The sequence below is a fragment of the Apteryx rowi genome, unplaced genomic scaffold (genome assembly GCF_003343035.1).
Source record: "Apteryx rowi isolate R43461 unplaced genomic scaffold, aptRow1 scaffold_1020, whole genome shotgun sequence".
In the NCBI taxonomy this organism is placed as follows: domain Eukaryota; kingdom Metazoa; phylum Chordata; class Aves; order Apterygiformes; family Apterygidae; genus Apteryx; species Apteryx rowi.
In genome coordinates, this window is record NW_020447221.1 from 140,630 (window position 1) to 154,163 (window position 13,534).

Here is a 13,534-nt window from a genome sequence, read left to right on the forward strand (position 1 = left end):
AGATACCAGGCAGCAAAATTAGGGCCTCGAGCTCATGGCCAGAATCCTCAGCTTCTGCACGCTGCAGCCCTGGAGCCATCAGCATCTCTGGTCAGGCACTGCCGCTTCCCAAAGCGGAAAGCATCAGGAGCCAAGCGCGGGCTCAGCAAGACTCAGCTTGGTGCCTGCACTCTGCTTCCCCCCAGCAAGCCCAGTGCCCGCAACAGCATGGGGTGAACATCAGGGTTCCACCACTCTCCCAAGCAACCCTGGCTCACCCCAGGACTAGCATCCCCTGACCTGGGGGACCCCAGCGTGAAAGCAGCTGCTATAAATAACAGGTCAAACCCTTTGCACCTCTGATAGGCGAGAGCAGTTCAGGCACAGCAACAGGGTCAGCCCCCGTTGCAAGTTGCCCTCAGTAGCTCCCACACCCCTCAGCCCCAGCTCTGCCCTGCCACCACAAGGGTCTCGGGAGCCCCAGCAGCCCTCAAGTCAGGCACTTTCACAACAAGGAGCGCGTTCCTCCGATTCCCTACGGCACGGTCCCCGACTGCCCGCTTACTGGCTTGTCCAAACAGCAGTCACAAGTGCCAAAACTTTGCCTTGAGAGCCTGAAGCAGGGCGTTGCCAGGATCAGAGAGGAGTCAGCTCTGTTAAGCAGCTTAACAGGATTTTCAACAGGATTTTCTTTTCCTAGAGAAAATGTTGTTTACATGAAACTATGCTTGAAAACAAATTGCCTTTCAACAACTGACTAGTGCAAATCTCTCAGGAACAAATCTCTGCCTCTTCAGCAACTGAAGAAGCRGAGATTTGAATAGGTCAGAATCAGCACTTCATTGTTTTCCTTTCTCAGTGTTGGATTTTTAAGTCAAACAGGACCCCAAAGCCTCAGCAACAGCAGCTACGGTGCTCCTGGGGCTGCAGCAATAAAAACACCCATGAGCCAAGGGCTGCGTGTGTGCATGGCCGTTCACGCTCCCATGCTTGGCCACACAACAGCTCTTACAGCTGCTTTGTTTCCCATAGTCTCTTATGAGAGACGGACTCTCACCCTGTCAGCTTGTGCAGCGAGGGAGAAATCAGGGACTTTTAATGTCTCTGCAAAGCTCCAATCCCTACCATTTAAGAGCTGTTTTCTTAAATTTTGGACTTCCAGCTAAGCTGGATAACTCCTCTTTACTGTGTGACACACACACTTGAGCCATTGCTTCTGAATAAGCTGCCCACATCCTCTGCACTGCAAGCCACAGAGGAGCATCTTGCCCCCCCCCCCCAATTCAGCATCACCAAATACCAGCAGGCAACTGGGAGCAGCTCCCTGCTTAAGGGGGGGGGGGGGTGCATGGTCTTTGCCTTGATAGAAATTCAGTTTCCTCCAATATTTTTGCTATTTGGGCACCATACAAGGGAATCAGCTTCTGGAAAAAAACAGGAACAGATTAAAAACTACTAGAGATGCTGGTACCACCTGACCAAGCCAGAAGGGTGACAGAGCCCTGTCTATGATTGCTTGGAAGCCATCCTGCCCAAGCCTGTCACTTCAAGAATGCCATAAGAGAGAGTCTGCAAAGAGCCCGGAAGAGGCTGACAGGGACACAAGTTCAGGGCAAGAGCAATTAAAGAGCCATCAGCAAACATAGATCAACTTCACCCACCAAGAGACAGCAAAGCCAGGCCAAGCAAAGCTACAGCCAAGTGCTCACAGCAGTGCATAGCACAGGGAGGACTCCCTTCAGCAGGGATTAGCATGGAAGTGAGGAACTCCTACACCAAAGCTAKAGAGCAACCAACTCCAGGAAAGCTGGAGCTCTGACCTGGCCCAAACCCTTGTAGCTGCTGCTCCTCAGCAACAAGCCAACACCACAGAGACAGGGCAGCATCCAAGAGCCCAAGGGACTGAAACCCCAAACCAGCTGTGCACACAACCCAAACCCACCACAGCACACCAAAAGTCACAGCTCACAGCAGACCTGCCCTGCTGCACCCCCACACCCTCCCCTTGCTACAAGCACCCCAGGGCCTCCCTAAGGCACRCCATTTCCAAGCAAAGCAGTACCTGGAGACCAGCTGCAAGCAAGACCTCCAACCCACAAGCTCCCAAGTGCTCCCTCCCTCACTGATTTATCTCCGCAAGGACACTGAGGGCTGGGTGGGTTGATGCAATGAGGACCAGCTGGGACCACAGGTTTTGGGGATGAGTCACAGCTCAGTTCTCAGTCGCATGAATTTCAAGCACAGCTAGAAACAGGCCATGTGAGGAAGGAACTTGCATTCACCACGTGCTTGAGATTGGAGGCTATCAACCAGCAAGGTGCAGGAAATGGTCCTGGCCCACCCACATCATGAGTGGGGGGGGATGGGCCAAAGCAATAGCTCTGCTGGGCTGCACAGAAATCCTGGTCAACAGCTGCTGAGGGCAGTCGAAACAGYGCTACCAAGCTCACGGAGTGACTACGATGTGTGCCAGACATGTCACACACAGTGCAGGTCCTAGAGCAGCTGAGACCTGTCAGACTTGCTGCATGTGCCTCCATCATCCATCAGGATRTTGCACTGCTGATCCCAGCGGCAGCTTTCATGCTCGGCGTTACCCTCCTCGAAGGGACCCCCCTGCATCTGCTCGCACCCCCTCGGATGCCAGGACCGCGCTGCAGGTCTTGTTCTCGCAGCCCTGCGGCRTGTAGGCAGCAGTTCCCCTCTCCAGCCCGGTGTGTGTTAAATCTGGGACATAGGTTTAAAAAAAAAAATCGCATGGGCTCCGATACCCACTGCCCATGTTTCCTCGCAGGGGACAAGGCCAGCTTGCAGTTCTCTGAGCAACTCATCGCACAAAACAGCAGACGGATAGAGGCTGTCCAAATAACGCCGYGCCCAAGCAGGCAGCTGGTGTTCCCAGGCTTCGGGCACCGCAGGGCCGTGAGAAGAGGCACACGGGGTTACGGGACGCAGCGCTTTGGGTAGCGTCACTGCCTGCAGCTTGCAGAAAATGATTTTCCAAAGTCCCTCTTGTGTCCTTGCCTGAGAAATGAAATATTTAGATCCCAGGGGAACGTGTGTATTCAGTCCAAACCCAGCGCAGGGATTAACAAAGCCTCTCTGCTAAGCAYCGTGCGTGCAGAGGTGCTGTGTACGGGGAGCGAGCCTCCTCCTTTTCTTCCTTCGGGCACGGTCCTAGTGATGTAACAGCTTGAAAAATTCCCATGATGTGTGTATTTCCCACTATGCTCTCCCAAAGATTGGAAAAAGAAGTGGGAAAATTGAAAGAAGTCTGATGCGAAATGTTTTCTCTCTCTGCAGAGAGCACAGAGGCTTGTTTTAAGTCTTGCAAATTTGCAACTGGATGCAGTAAAGAGCGGAGACTGGAGCTGCAGTAACGTTTTCAAGATTTTATGAGTTTCTATTAGCAACGAGGATAAACACAGTTCAGTCATGCCAGACAAAATTAGCCATTTTGTAAACAAGTTTATGTCCCTTTCTGTAACACGATAATGTGCTATTGGAGAGTCTGATGTTTACTATTCCCAGATGTGTTGTGGTCCCTTAATGCTCTGCTGTAACTGYGTTACAGAAACTATCTGGAAAGATAAGTAAAGTTTTCGGGTTTTTCTTCTGCAAACAAACACCTCTTCTGAGTCTGCTGTGGGCCACTGCMTCTCCAGCACCACTGTATTTCTGAGCCCATCACATAGCTCTGTTAAGCTGGGAGAGCATTTCTTCTTACACCACGAGAGATATCAAAAGCCGAAACGTCTCCCACATCTATCACTGGTTAGATCACCTCCATGCCCGGCACTGTAACGGTCCTCACTGAAAGCCATGTACACTAAGAAAAYGTACTCCCTGCATTTTTATGCTACCGTCTTTTAAAGAGCTGGTGCTAAGTTTTAACAAAAAGAAAATASGAGTTAAAAAATAAAAAGAGAATAACTCCAAACCTTTTCCCATCCTGCTTTCAGACTGTCTCAGAATTTTATGGCGGGCTCCAAAGCCGTAGAGGGCAAGAGAAAAAAAAAWAATTCCTCTTTTGCTAGCATTAGCCTGCACTTTCCTGTGGTTTTTAGGAGCCCAGCTGGGAAGTCCCCGTGGGCTGTGCAGCTCACGCCAGCCTCTCGCTCGCCAAGGAACGAGTGCTGGTTGCTCCCGTTAGCCACGCGGCACCCCATGCCGATTCCTATCGCCGCAGCGATTTTGATCCTCCTCTTGGTGTATTTTGACTCTTTGCCTGATGCTTGCCCTCAGCAAACAGCACTGACGGGAATGCAAGATGCTTCCAAGCGGCATCCGTCATCCTGGGGAGCTGAGTGAAACTATGCAGCCGGCATTTGCCCGAYGCTGAGCGAAAGGGCTGCTCTGCTGAAAGCTGCCCTTGGAAAACAATGCTGGACCGGGACGGCTCTCTGCCCCGAGCCAGCAGATGCCTTTCCTGACCCAGAAGAGAAGGACGGAGATACTGCAGCGAGTTCACGCTCCTCAGGTCTCATCAGGGTCCCCCAGGTCAGTGCAGACTGCGCAGGGTCACTCATTGCACGCTGAAGAGCTGCAGCATCGCAGGCCTTGCAGCGTGGACAGGATGCAAAGAAGATGCATAAGCGCGTGCTGGATTTTATGCGCACGATAAGCTCTTTGCTGAATGAGCTCACTGCAGGTTATGGGCGTGATGCTGCTCCTTTGCTTTCTGCCCATCGGCTGCTCCCCCGAGAGGAGTGCTGCAGCTTCACGCAAACGCTGCAGCCCCTGTCCTGGCAGGGCCAAATTGCCTCCCTGCCTCATCACTTCAGGACAAGGACTCCTGTGAACCAACAGCAGTGGCAGGGCTTGAGGGATTTATTCTCAGGATGAGAAGGCTCTAATGCGTCGTCCCCCTGTTTAACAGCATGTATTTGCATTGTGGCAGCACCTCCAGCCGGGCTCCCGGCCCCAGCCACGCTAGGTGCTACACACGTGCAAAACAGGATGGTGCTCCTCAGCCCCAACTCCTTGCAAAGATGTGGCTGAGCCTGTGTCATCGCTGAAGAGCCAAATCCTTGTCACTGAGCATCCTTCAGCATCCTGACTGCAGTTAAAGTAGCTGCAGCCCCTGCACAGAAACCTCACGTGTGTTCAGGAAGAGCCTCTYGGACTCCAAAATGCTTGTGGCTTGGCTTGCTTCCCTGGATAGAATACTTTGCCACTGCAGGAAGCTCCTGAATGGACCTTCATGCAGCAGGACCCCCGCATGTTTGCACCGAAACCCTTGCCTTCACTCAGACATGTGCCCTGGGCCAGGCACGGCAGGAAAGCTGAAGGGTGTATGTAAAACTGGCAGCATTTGGACAATTTCTTTCCCATATCCCTGCAGTTTCAGGCTCTTCCTTCTGCAGAACAGGCTGGGGGGGTGGAGAAAGACCTCGGTCCCCAAGACGGCGAGGCTCAGCCCCACGCAGCTGCTGGGCAGGATGGGACGATGCTGAGCGTGTYGAGGGGGCCCCGACATCCCCCATGACCGCAGCCGAGCCCCCYGCTCTGCCCTTCCTCTCCCCGCTGCTACGGTCGCACAGGGTGCCGCAAATAAACCTCTAACCTGAAAAAATTACGGCGTCCGCCTGTTTATTTGAAAATGCCTGGGGGTTTGATTTCTCCTAATTCATGCCAAGATGGAAGAAAATATGTCGGAGGCAGCGCATTTCTGCTCTCCTGAGGGTCTCAGGCCGCGTGAAGGCTTCCTCATGGCTACACGCAAGTGCACGGTAACAACGCACTGAGCCATAGCACCGTGAGTGCCTAAATCCCTAAATCCCCTAAACGTGCACCTGCAATCCTGTAACTCGGACCACAAGCCACACGGAGATTCATTTTATACAGTACGTCGATCGTATTGACTCGAATCCGCTTGAACACAGGCACTTTAGCGCTGCCTTTTTGGCCGCAGTCATGCCAAGGGTACCTTGATGTGCTCAGGAGCGGGCGTGATATGCACATACRTTGCAAGTTGTGAAGTCCTCGGATACTGTCCCGGGCCACAGATGGAAATAGGAGGTTGCAACATCCTGCAGCAACTCGCACTAACCCCCTCCTGCCCGGAGCTGGGAGGATGCAAGCGGGCGAATATCCCTCCGTCCCTTGGGCTGCTCCTAGCACGCGTTCCCGACGGACCTGCTACGAGGGGATGGTGGGAAAGGGGACGTGTGGGGGGGGCTGCATGGATTTATTTGGGCGGTTTCTGCCGCGGCAGACGGCGAGGCGGGCGGCGAAGGGTTAAAGCGGAGACCCTGCGCTCTCCCACTGCCCACTGGCTGCACTCGGGTGTCATCTAATGCCGCCCCGCTCCTCCCTCGCCGCCCTGCCAGCCTTCTCTGATGTCAGGCGTTTAAAAAGATCTGAGCGGGGCGGCGAGGGGACGACGTGGGGGAAGGGAAGGCGGCGCGGGGACGGCCAGCACCAGTGTCCCTAGCGGTCGGCTGCGCGTCCCCAGCCCTCCCCTCCAAGCTGTCCTCCGAACCCCCCGAACGCCGGCGGTGCAGCAGCGCTCGCCTGGAGGTAAAGCCGCCTCCGAGGGACGGCAGGGGACATACAGACCCCCTCCGGCCGGCCAAATTGGGCTCCCAGAGGCGTCACCGAATAGCCAAGCTGGAAGCAGGTCGCAGACTTGATGCTCAGGCCACACGTGCTCGGGGTCCCCGCAGCATCCCCGGGCTGGACGATGCTCTCTGCCCTGCACCCCTGAAGGCAGCAGGGACCCGCTTGCCCTTTGCAGCCCCCGTGCCCCGCTACCCCCTACCAGCCTGGGTGCTCTGCTTTGCATCACCCCAGCCAGCAAAGCCGTGGTGGCTCCCTGCACCGTGCACACTGCGACCGCGACCGCGCCGCTCCAGCGCCCGACATCTGCGACCGCCGCTGCCGACGAGCTGCCCGCGGCCAGAGCTGCCCTCCAGGCCGAGCGCGGCCCCGCACCATGGCTCCTGCCCTCCAGCTCCCCAGGGATCCTATCAGGATCTGATCTGTCCATCGCGCTGGATAAGGGAGACTCTGAAATGATATGTTCATATAGGCTATATAAATAACTAGGGGGGGAGGCAGCTGGACAGACAGACAGACAGGCACAGAGGCCTGAAATCCCTTCCTGGCTCCTCTGGCTCTATAGCTGGGATGTTCTGGCTTTATTCCTCTCCCCCAATAACTCTCAAAAGCATTTATCGTGTTGTCCCCCTTCCTGCTCCTGGCAAAGGTGACTTCACCAGTGCTTTGTGCAGCCTGCTGAGCACAAAAGTGATGCTAAATGGCTTGTAGTTACCTGGCACCGCTCTGTTTCACAGCTACAAGAGCCGTCCTGTCCCCAGATCCAGCAAGGTTTCTCCGAGCTGAGTTGGAGCGACTCCACAAGGCCCCTTTGCCACGGGTGACGCTCGAGGGACCCTTCTGGTCTGAATATGCCAGAGCGCAGAAATCAGAAGACGCTCTTCAAATATTAACCCGGCCGAGTCAAGGCAGGACACTGTGTTCTTTAACCAGTTCCCGTAAATATAAATATGCCCTTTTCCTGCTAACCGTTATTACGTCAAATGTCTTCCTAGCAAGGACTAGAGGAGGCAGCTCCAACACTCGCAGCATCTGTCCGTCAAATATATATGTGCACATTCCTCCTGCTCCTTGTATAACCGAGCGGGAGAGAGGGCTGCTCGGGGCACCCAGCCGTCCCCAGGGGTTTGTGCAAGCGTTGCCCGTCTGCGATATCTTCGCTCCCTGCTTTCCCAGGCCGACTTCTCCCGCCAACATCAGCGTGGGTAGGGCATAAACCTTGCCCTTACCTGCAGGCCTTTCTCCGCTGCTCAGCAGCAGCACCAGGGAGCAAGAGAGCAGGGATGCAGGGCCCGGAGGAGAGGGATGGATGATACTGGGAGCGACGGAGGGACCAGGGCGGCTGATTCCCTCCAGACGAACCCAATAATAACGGCAAGGGGGCGAAACGGCTGCCTGAGCCTCACGCGCAGCGGTGCTGCACTTGCGGTGAGCGACGGCCGCTTTGTACAGCCCCGTGCGCACACCGGGGGCAGAGACCCCGACCCTGGCTGCAGGCAGCCGGGGGATTCGGGACCCGGACGGTGAGCTGAATCCCACCCCGGCACTGCCTGTTTCTAGCTGCTTATGGAGAGATCCGACCCCTCAATCCCCCGTTCGCCTCTTCCCGGCCTCCCTGGCACCCACAGCTGTGCGGGTAAACCCCGGAGCTCGCCGCCTCCGGGCGCAGAGGAGGGAGACGACGGCATCGCACCACGGCGTCCCCTCCGCCGCCACCGTTTCCCATCAGCACGGGGGTCCTAGCTCTTCCCCGCCTCCCAGCCGGGCCCCTCCGCACTCCCCCAAGCTCGCCGGGCAAAGGCGCCTTCCCGAAAGGAGACACTGCGGAGCACCCCGCAGACCTTTCCTGCAACCTTGGCTTGGCCAGGCCGAGGTTTATATTTAGATCTCCAGGAGGCGAAGCCAGGAGAAAGGCGACTTGTGACTTTTAAGCGGCGCTCGCGGCTCCGTCGCTCCGTTTGGGAAGGTGGGTCCGAAACGCGCTCCCCGTAACACGTCCCCCAGCCTCCCCTCTCGTCCCGGCGGCCGGTTCGTGGCCACCGCAGGCCCGAGGGCTGCTGGCCGGGGGTGATCCCCGCGTCCCTGCGCCCTGCCCTCCCTGCTCCTGCCCCTTCGCAGGGACCTTCTCCCCCGTCCTGAGCTGTTTTCCAGATCCCAGCCAGTGCGCTGGAGGGACGACGGGCTGCCGAAAGTGCAAACCGCAATCCCGCCGAGCGCCAGCTCCGACAACTGACCTCGGGGGCTTTACTGTTCCCATCCACCTCCAGCCGGGCAGGAACGTGCGGGCGGCAGAGCCTGGGACGAGCAGGACTCTTAGTTTGCACCGTCCTGGGCTGCACCCACGAGAAAGAGAAACTCGGAGACACTCAAGAGCCCGGAGACACCGCTTGGTGGCCTGGCATCGACCCAGAGCCGAATCAGTTACTTACTTTTTGGTGCAAAGAGCAAAATCCCGAGGCGAGACCTTTCAGGGCCAGAATTTCCCTCTCCTTCGGCTCCTTTGGCTCCGCGAGTGCCTGTTGGCAGAGCAGCTGCTGCTGCTGTCAGATGGTCATGAGTGAAACCTGAGGACATGCGGGGTCCTTCAGGTAGCCTCGGCCCGTCTCAGCTGTGGCATTCGTCCCCCGCGGCGCCAATCAAGGGGCCGGCTGTGCCTGCAGCCCCGTGGCCGCATCGCCCGGGGCATGCACGCCAGGCGGGCACCGGCACCCCGCCGGGCACGCACCGAACCCCGGCGCGGCCACGGCCGAGAAAGAGGTGGCGCCAGACGTTGAGGTGGCTTCTGGCTCGGTTTGGCACCAAATCGGGCACGGGGCGGTGGAGAGGGACCCTGGCCAGCGTCTCCCCATGCGTCTCGCGGGGAAATGACACGCGGCTGGAAAGGGCGGCGAGACAACTGCAAGGGCGGGGGGGAGCCTGCTGCCAGCCCCGCTGCCGGCGTCGTCCCCTTGTGCTGGGCTGCCTCTGGCTGGCGGCGTTTCAGGAGCGTTATTGGGATCGTGCAGCACCTAGCACCGTCTACGGGGCGGCCTCGGCTCCTCCTCCAGCCTGCGAGCGAGGCAGGTGATCGAGGGGCATCCTACCCCTTCGGGCTGCTGCGTCTCAGCCCATTTCCCTGCTCGGCTTTATTTTCCCCTGTGCCTGCCCTCCTCTCCTCCTAGTTTTGCATCAGCAGCGCCTTTATATGCCAAGAGCATCAGGCACATGTCGAGTAAGGCTGAACCCTCAAGCGCCCTGCAGACACGCTTTGCTCCTCAGCTGAGCTCTCCTTGCACCCACTTTCCCACCAAGCAGATGACATTTCCATGCCAAGGCCTCCCCGGATCAGCCTAAAACTGAAGGGCTAAATCACGTTCCCCGAATGAGAATCCAGCTCTTGTTCCCCTTGGCTGCAGGGAAAGCGCAGGGGACGGACGCTGCCGTCACCCACATCGGGACTCAGCCAGTTGAACCCTTTCCCATGCTCAAACTAGTATTTTAAGGACATCTCTCCTGGAGGGGCATCATCACCTTTCCGGCACCACCGGCTCTGTGCAATGCTTCAGCCAGCCCTCTCCCTCCCAAAATACCCCGTAGCGACTTTTCTGTGCTGCCTTGGGGTTTCTCATGGGCGTTATGAGCACTGAAGGTCCTGCCCGCTCTGCCCACAGCCTTGCCCAGCCCAGCAGCCCTCGCTGACCCATTCCCATGGCAATCTCGCCTTTTCCTCGCCTCCAGCCGCTGGCTCCCCGGGTCTCATTGTGCTCCCGCACGCTGGCATCCCATGCGATCAATGAACCGGGTTCGGAAACAGGGCCAAGCCTGCGAATCAACACCCGGGGAACCCTTAACTTGGCTCCGTTGTGCTTTTCACTCCGTAATTATCCTTTTTGTTCAGGGCTGTGTCAATGCAGCAGCCCGAGAGAGCTGGGTTTAGCTCTCGGGGGAGAGGTAGGATGGCACGGGCTAGAGGATCGCCTTTGCGCCGGGAGATGCCGGAGGTGGAGGTGTGTGGTGTGAAGCCTGACCTGGATTTCTTCAATTGAAAACTGGCCCCGGGGCTCTTTTGTAGACTCAGAGCCCAGGCCTGACCCAGGGCTACTGAAGTCCGGCGTTGGGTGGTTGCAGCCGCCGCGGAGGGCAGGGAGCAGGACACCCTCCCTCTGTGGCTACGGGGAATTTCCACTTGCTCTTTTGGCCCAAGCAGGGAATTCAGGGGATGTTCGGTGGGTCCCGCCAGCTGCCCTGGGAGGAGACCGGCCCCGAACCCAGGCCCTCCAGAGCAAAGCTGCTGCGGTGGCCGAGGTTTTGTCGCTCCCGGGAAGCCTCTGTGAGCTGCATTTGTCTTTTTGCTTTGAATATAGCCCAGAGTGAACCTGAAATGAAGCGTGAAAGGGTGGAAACCATGGGGCGTGGGTGCTGCCCTAACTCAAGGGACCCATAGTGCAGGCTCGCACGGCACACAAAATTTTTCATCCCCTTTCCCCCGGCATCCCCTTTCACCGCTGGGCGCTGTGGTGACGTTGGGCCTCAGCCCACCTGGAAACACCGATCGCTGGGGAAACGGGGGGAGGCAGAGCACTGGGGACAAGTGAGGATGGGAGATGGAGGATGAAATATCCAGCAGCAGAAGTGCCCTCGGGGGCCCTTCTTGGGTGTCCGTCCAAAGGGTCTTCGCTTGTGCCGACATAGAGCTGGGACATGGGGATGGGGGCATTTGCTGCAGCAGGATGAATCCCCCAAGCCGTGGAGCCCCGCGTTGGCACAGGGCACATCCCGGAGCTGATTGGTGCAAGGGGGATGGAGAGGGTGAGGATGCAGGCACTGGGGAACAGCTCTGCACCCTTGGCGTGAGTGCCACAGTGGGGCACCCCAGGGTGTCCGAGCTGTGGACCCGGCTCTCCAGAGGAGCAGAGCAAAGAAGCAAGAGGCAAATGCACAGCTCTCCCAGCCCGAAGACAAGCCAGCACAGCCCGAACCTCTGTGTTATTCCCATCCCCATTGCTGATTAACCCTCTCCTGGCCGGGGCAGTGGAGGGGGACACCGGAGGGTCCCCCAGGTCTTGCCGAAGCGCTGGGACACGTTAGGGGCTGTGTGCACCCCTTACCTTCCTCTCTGGGTGCTCTCGGGGCCCAGGCAGAGTCATTCGGTGCCGGCACCAGAGGCCAGCAGCCCCGGGGGAACACAGGGGTCCCTCCACGCTGGTTGAGCCTGCGTCCAGGGTGGACTGCGTGGGAACACGGCTCATTCCAGGGCTGACACGCTGGATCTGATGTCAGTGCCTGTGGCGGCATTGCAGGGCCGCAGTGCCACCCACAGGCTCCAGGAAAAACACCCCTGTTCTCTTGGACACCCCTATATGGGGAGGACAAGTGACCCCCAGGAGCAGGTGCATCACAGGGTGATGCAAACTTTGTTTGCAGGCTGAGAGGGTGCAGAGCAGTGGCACGCCAGCGCTCCCATGTCTACGGTGTGCTCGGCAGGCTCCGCTCCGTGCCAAGAGGCTGCCGGGTCAGTGCCCAGCAATCACCAGCAGGTCATTCAGGGCACAGGCTTATCACCAAGAAATGGCCATTTGCAGCTGCAAAGACGTGTAAAACGCGGTGGCTTTCAAAGCATTATGGCAACTGAGACGTTGCTGCTAAGTGTCCCCTGTCCTGGTGCAATCTGCTGTCGCTGTCTGCCTTGTATCCCTGCCAGGGAGTCCCGCAGTAGCTGCATCTTCCTCGCTAATGATGGAAAGAGATGCTTATTCACCTGCAATCTCATCCTGGCTGCAGCAGGCATTTGTTTGACAGCTGCTGTAGCCCTCTGGAGTTTTCTTGTCCAACAATGCAGGATGTTGCTAGCCTGGGGGGTGTCTAGTGGAGCCTCAAATCAAGCCTGGGGCTCTGTGTTAACATCTCAATGCCTCTCTCTCCCTGAGACCTGGCAGGGATCTCTGGAGAGCCCGCAGTCTGGAAAGTGGCCAATGGATGGGTTTTATTTAAGGAAGGACATGTGGCTACATGGAGAAATTAAAACGCAGGAAGTTTGAGAAGCTCTGCCGAGATCAAATGGCTCAGGTCTCGGGAAAACACAGCTCGGCGCAGAGGAGAGACCAGGAAGTTTGCAGAAGGGCATTCGACGGCTCACTTGCTCCTGGCAAAAACGGTAGCCAAGGCAGGATCTGCCCAGGGAGCAGCAACAATGCTCCTGGGGGAGCAAACAGGGACTCCCAGCAGATTTTGGTGCAAGTGGGGCTTTCAGCCATCTCCTGCTCCTGGGACCAGGCTTCCCGTGCTCTGCAGATGGGACTAGGGAGAGTGTGAAATGAGGCCATGATGCGCTGGTGATCTGGGCTTGGACGGGGACCAAGAGCAGACCCGGCATCTCTGGGCCATGAACTGCATCTGTCTTGCTCTCCTCGCTTCCTCCTGCCCTGCTGCTCTTCTCTGCTCACTGATCCATGGCCAAGACCTGGTTGCTTCTCTAGGCAAAGCAAAAGCAGATATTCCTTCCCTGCAGGCATTTCCAGGCATTACAGATATTGGCAGGGTTTCTACCCTCTTGCAAGCCTGGTGCCAAGTTACCTAGGCAGGTGTTTGCACAGCAAATCAGACCACCAGAAAGTGATGCTGTGTTCCTGAACGAGATTTTATTGGCCAAAACCTTATCAGCCAGCTGACCCAGGTGAGCCCCATTGCTTGCAAACCTCCACATCCCTCCAGAACAGTGCTGGGGGGCAGGTGGGGGGAAGGCTGCAGCTGTGACAGTGAGGAAGGGCTGCAGCCTGCAAAGAGTCCCAGCAGCGTGAAGGAACTCAAGAGGCTGCAGAGCCCCCCTGAACCCATGGCATGGCCCAGAGTGCCCCATCTTCCCCAGCATCCAGAAATGGCTGAAGCAACAGGCACAAGGAAAAGTTTGGGGAGCAGGGGGTGGATCTGAGTCATCAGGCAATCAGGGGCTCATCAAGAGCTTGTCATTTGTCATCTCTCTTTGATTTTGCTTCTCCCACCCCTGGAATGGCTCCTA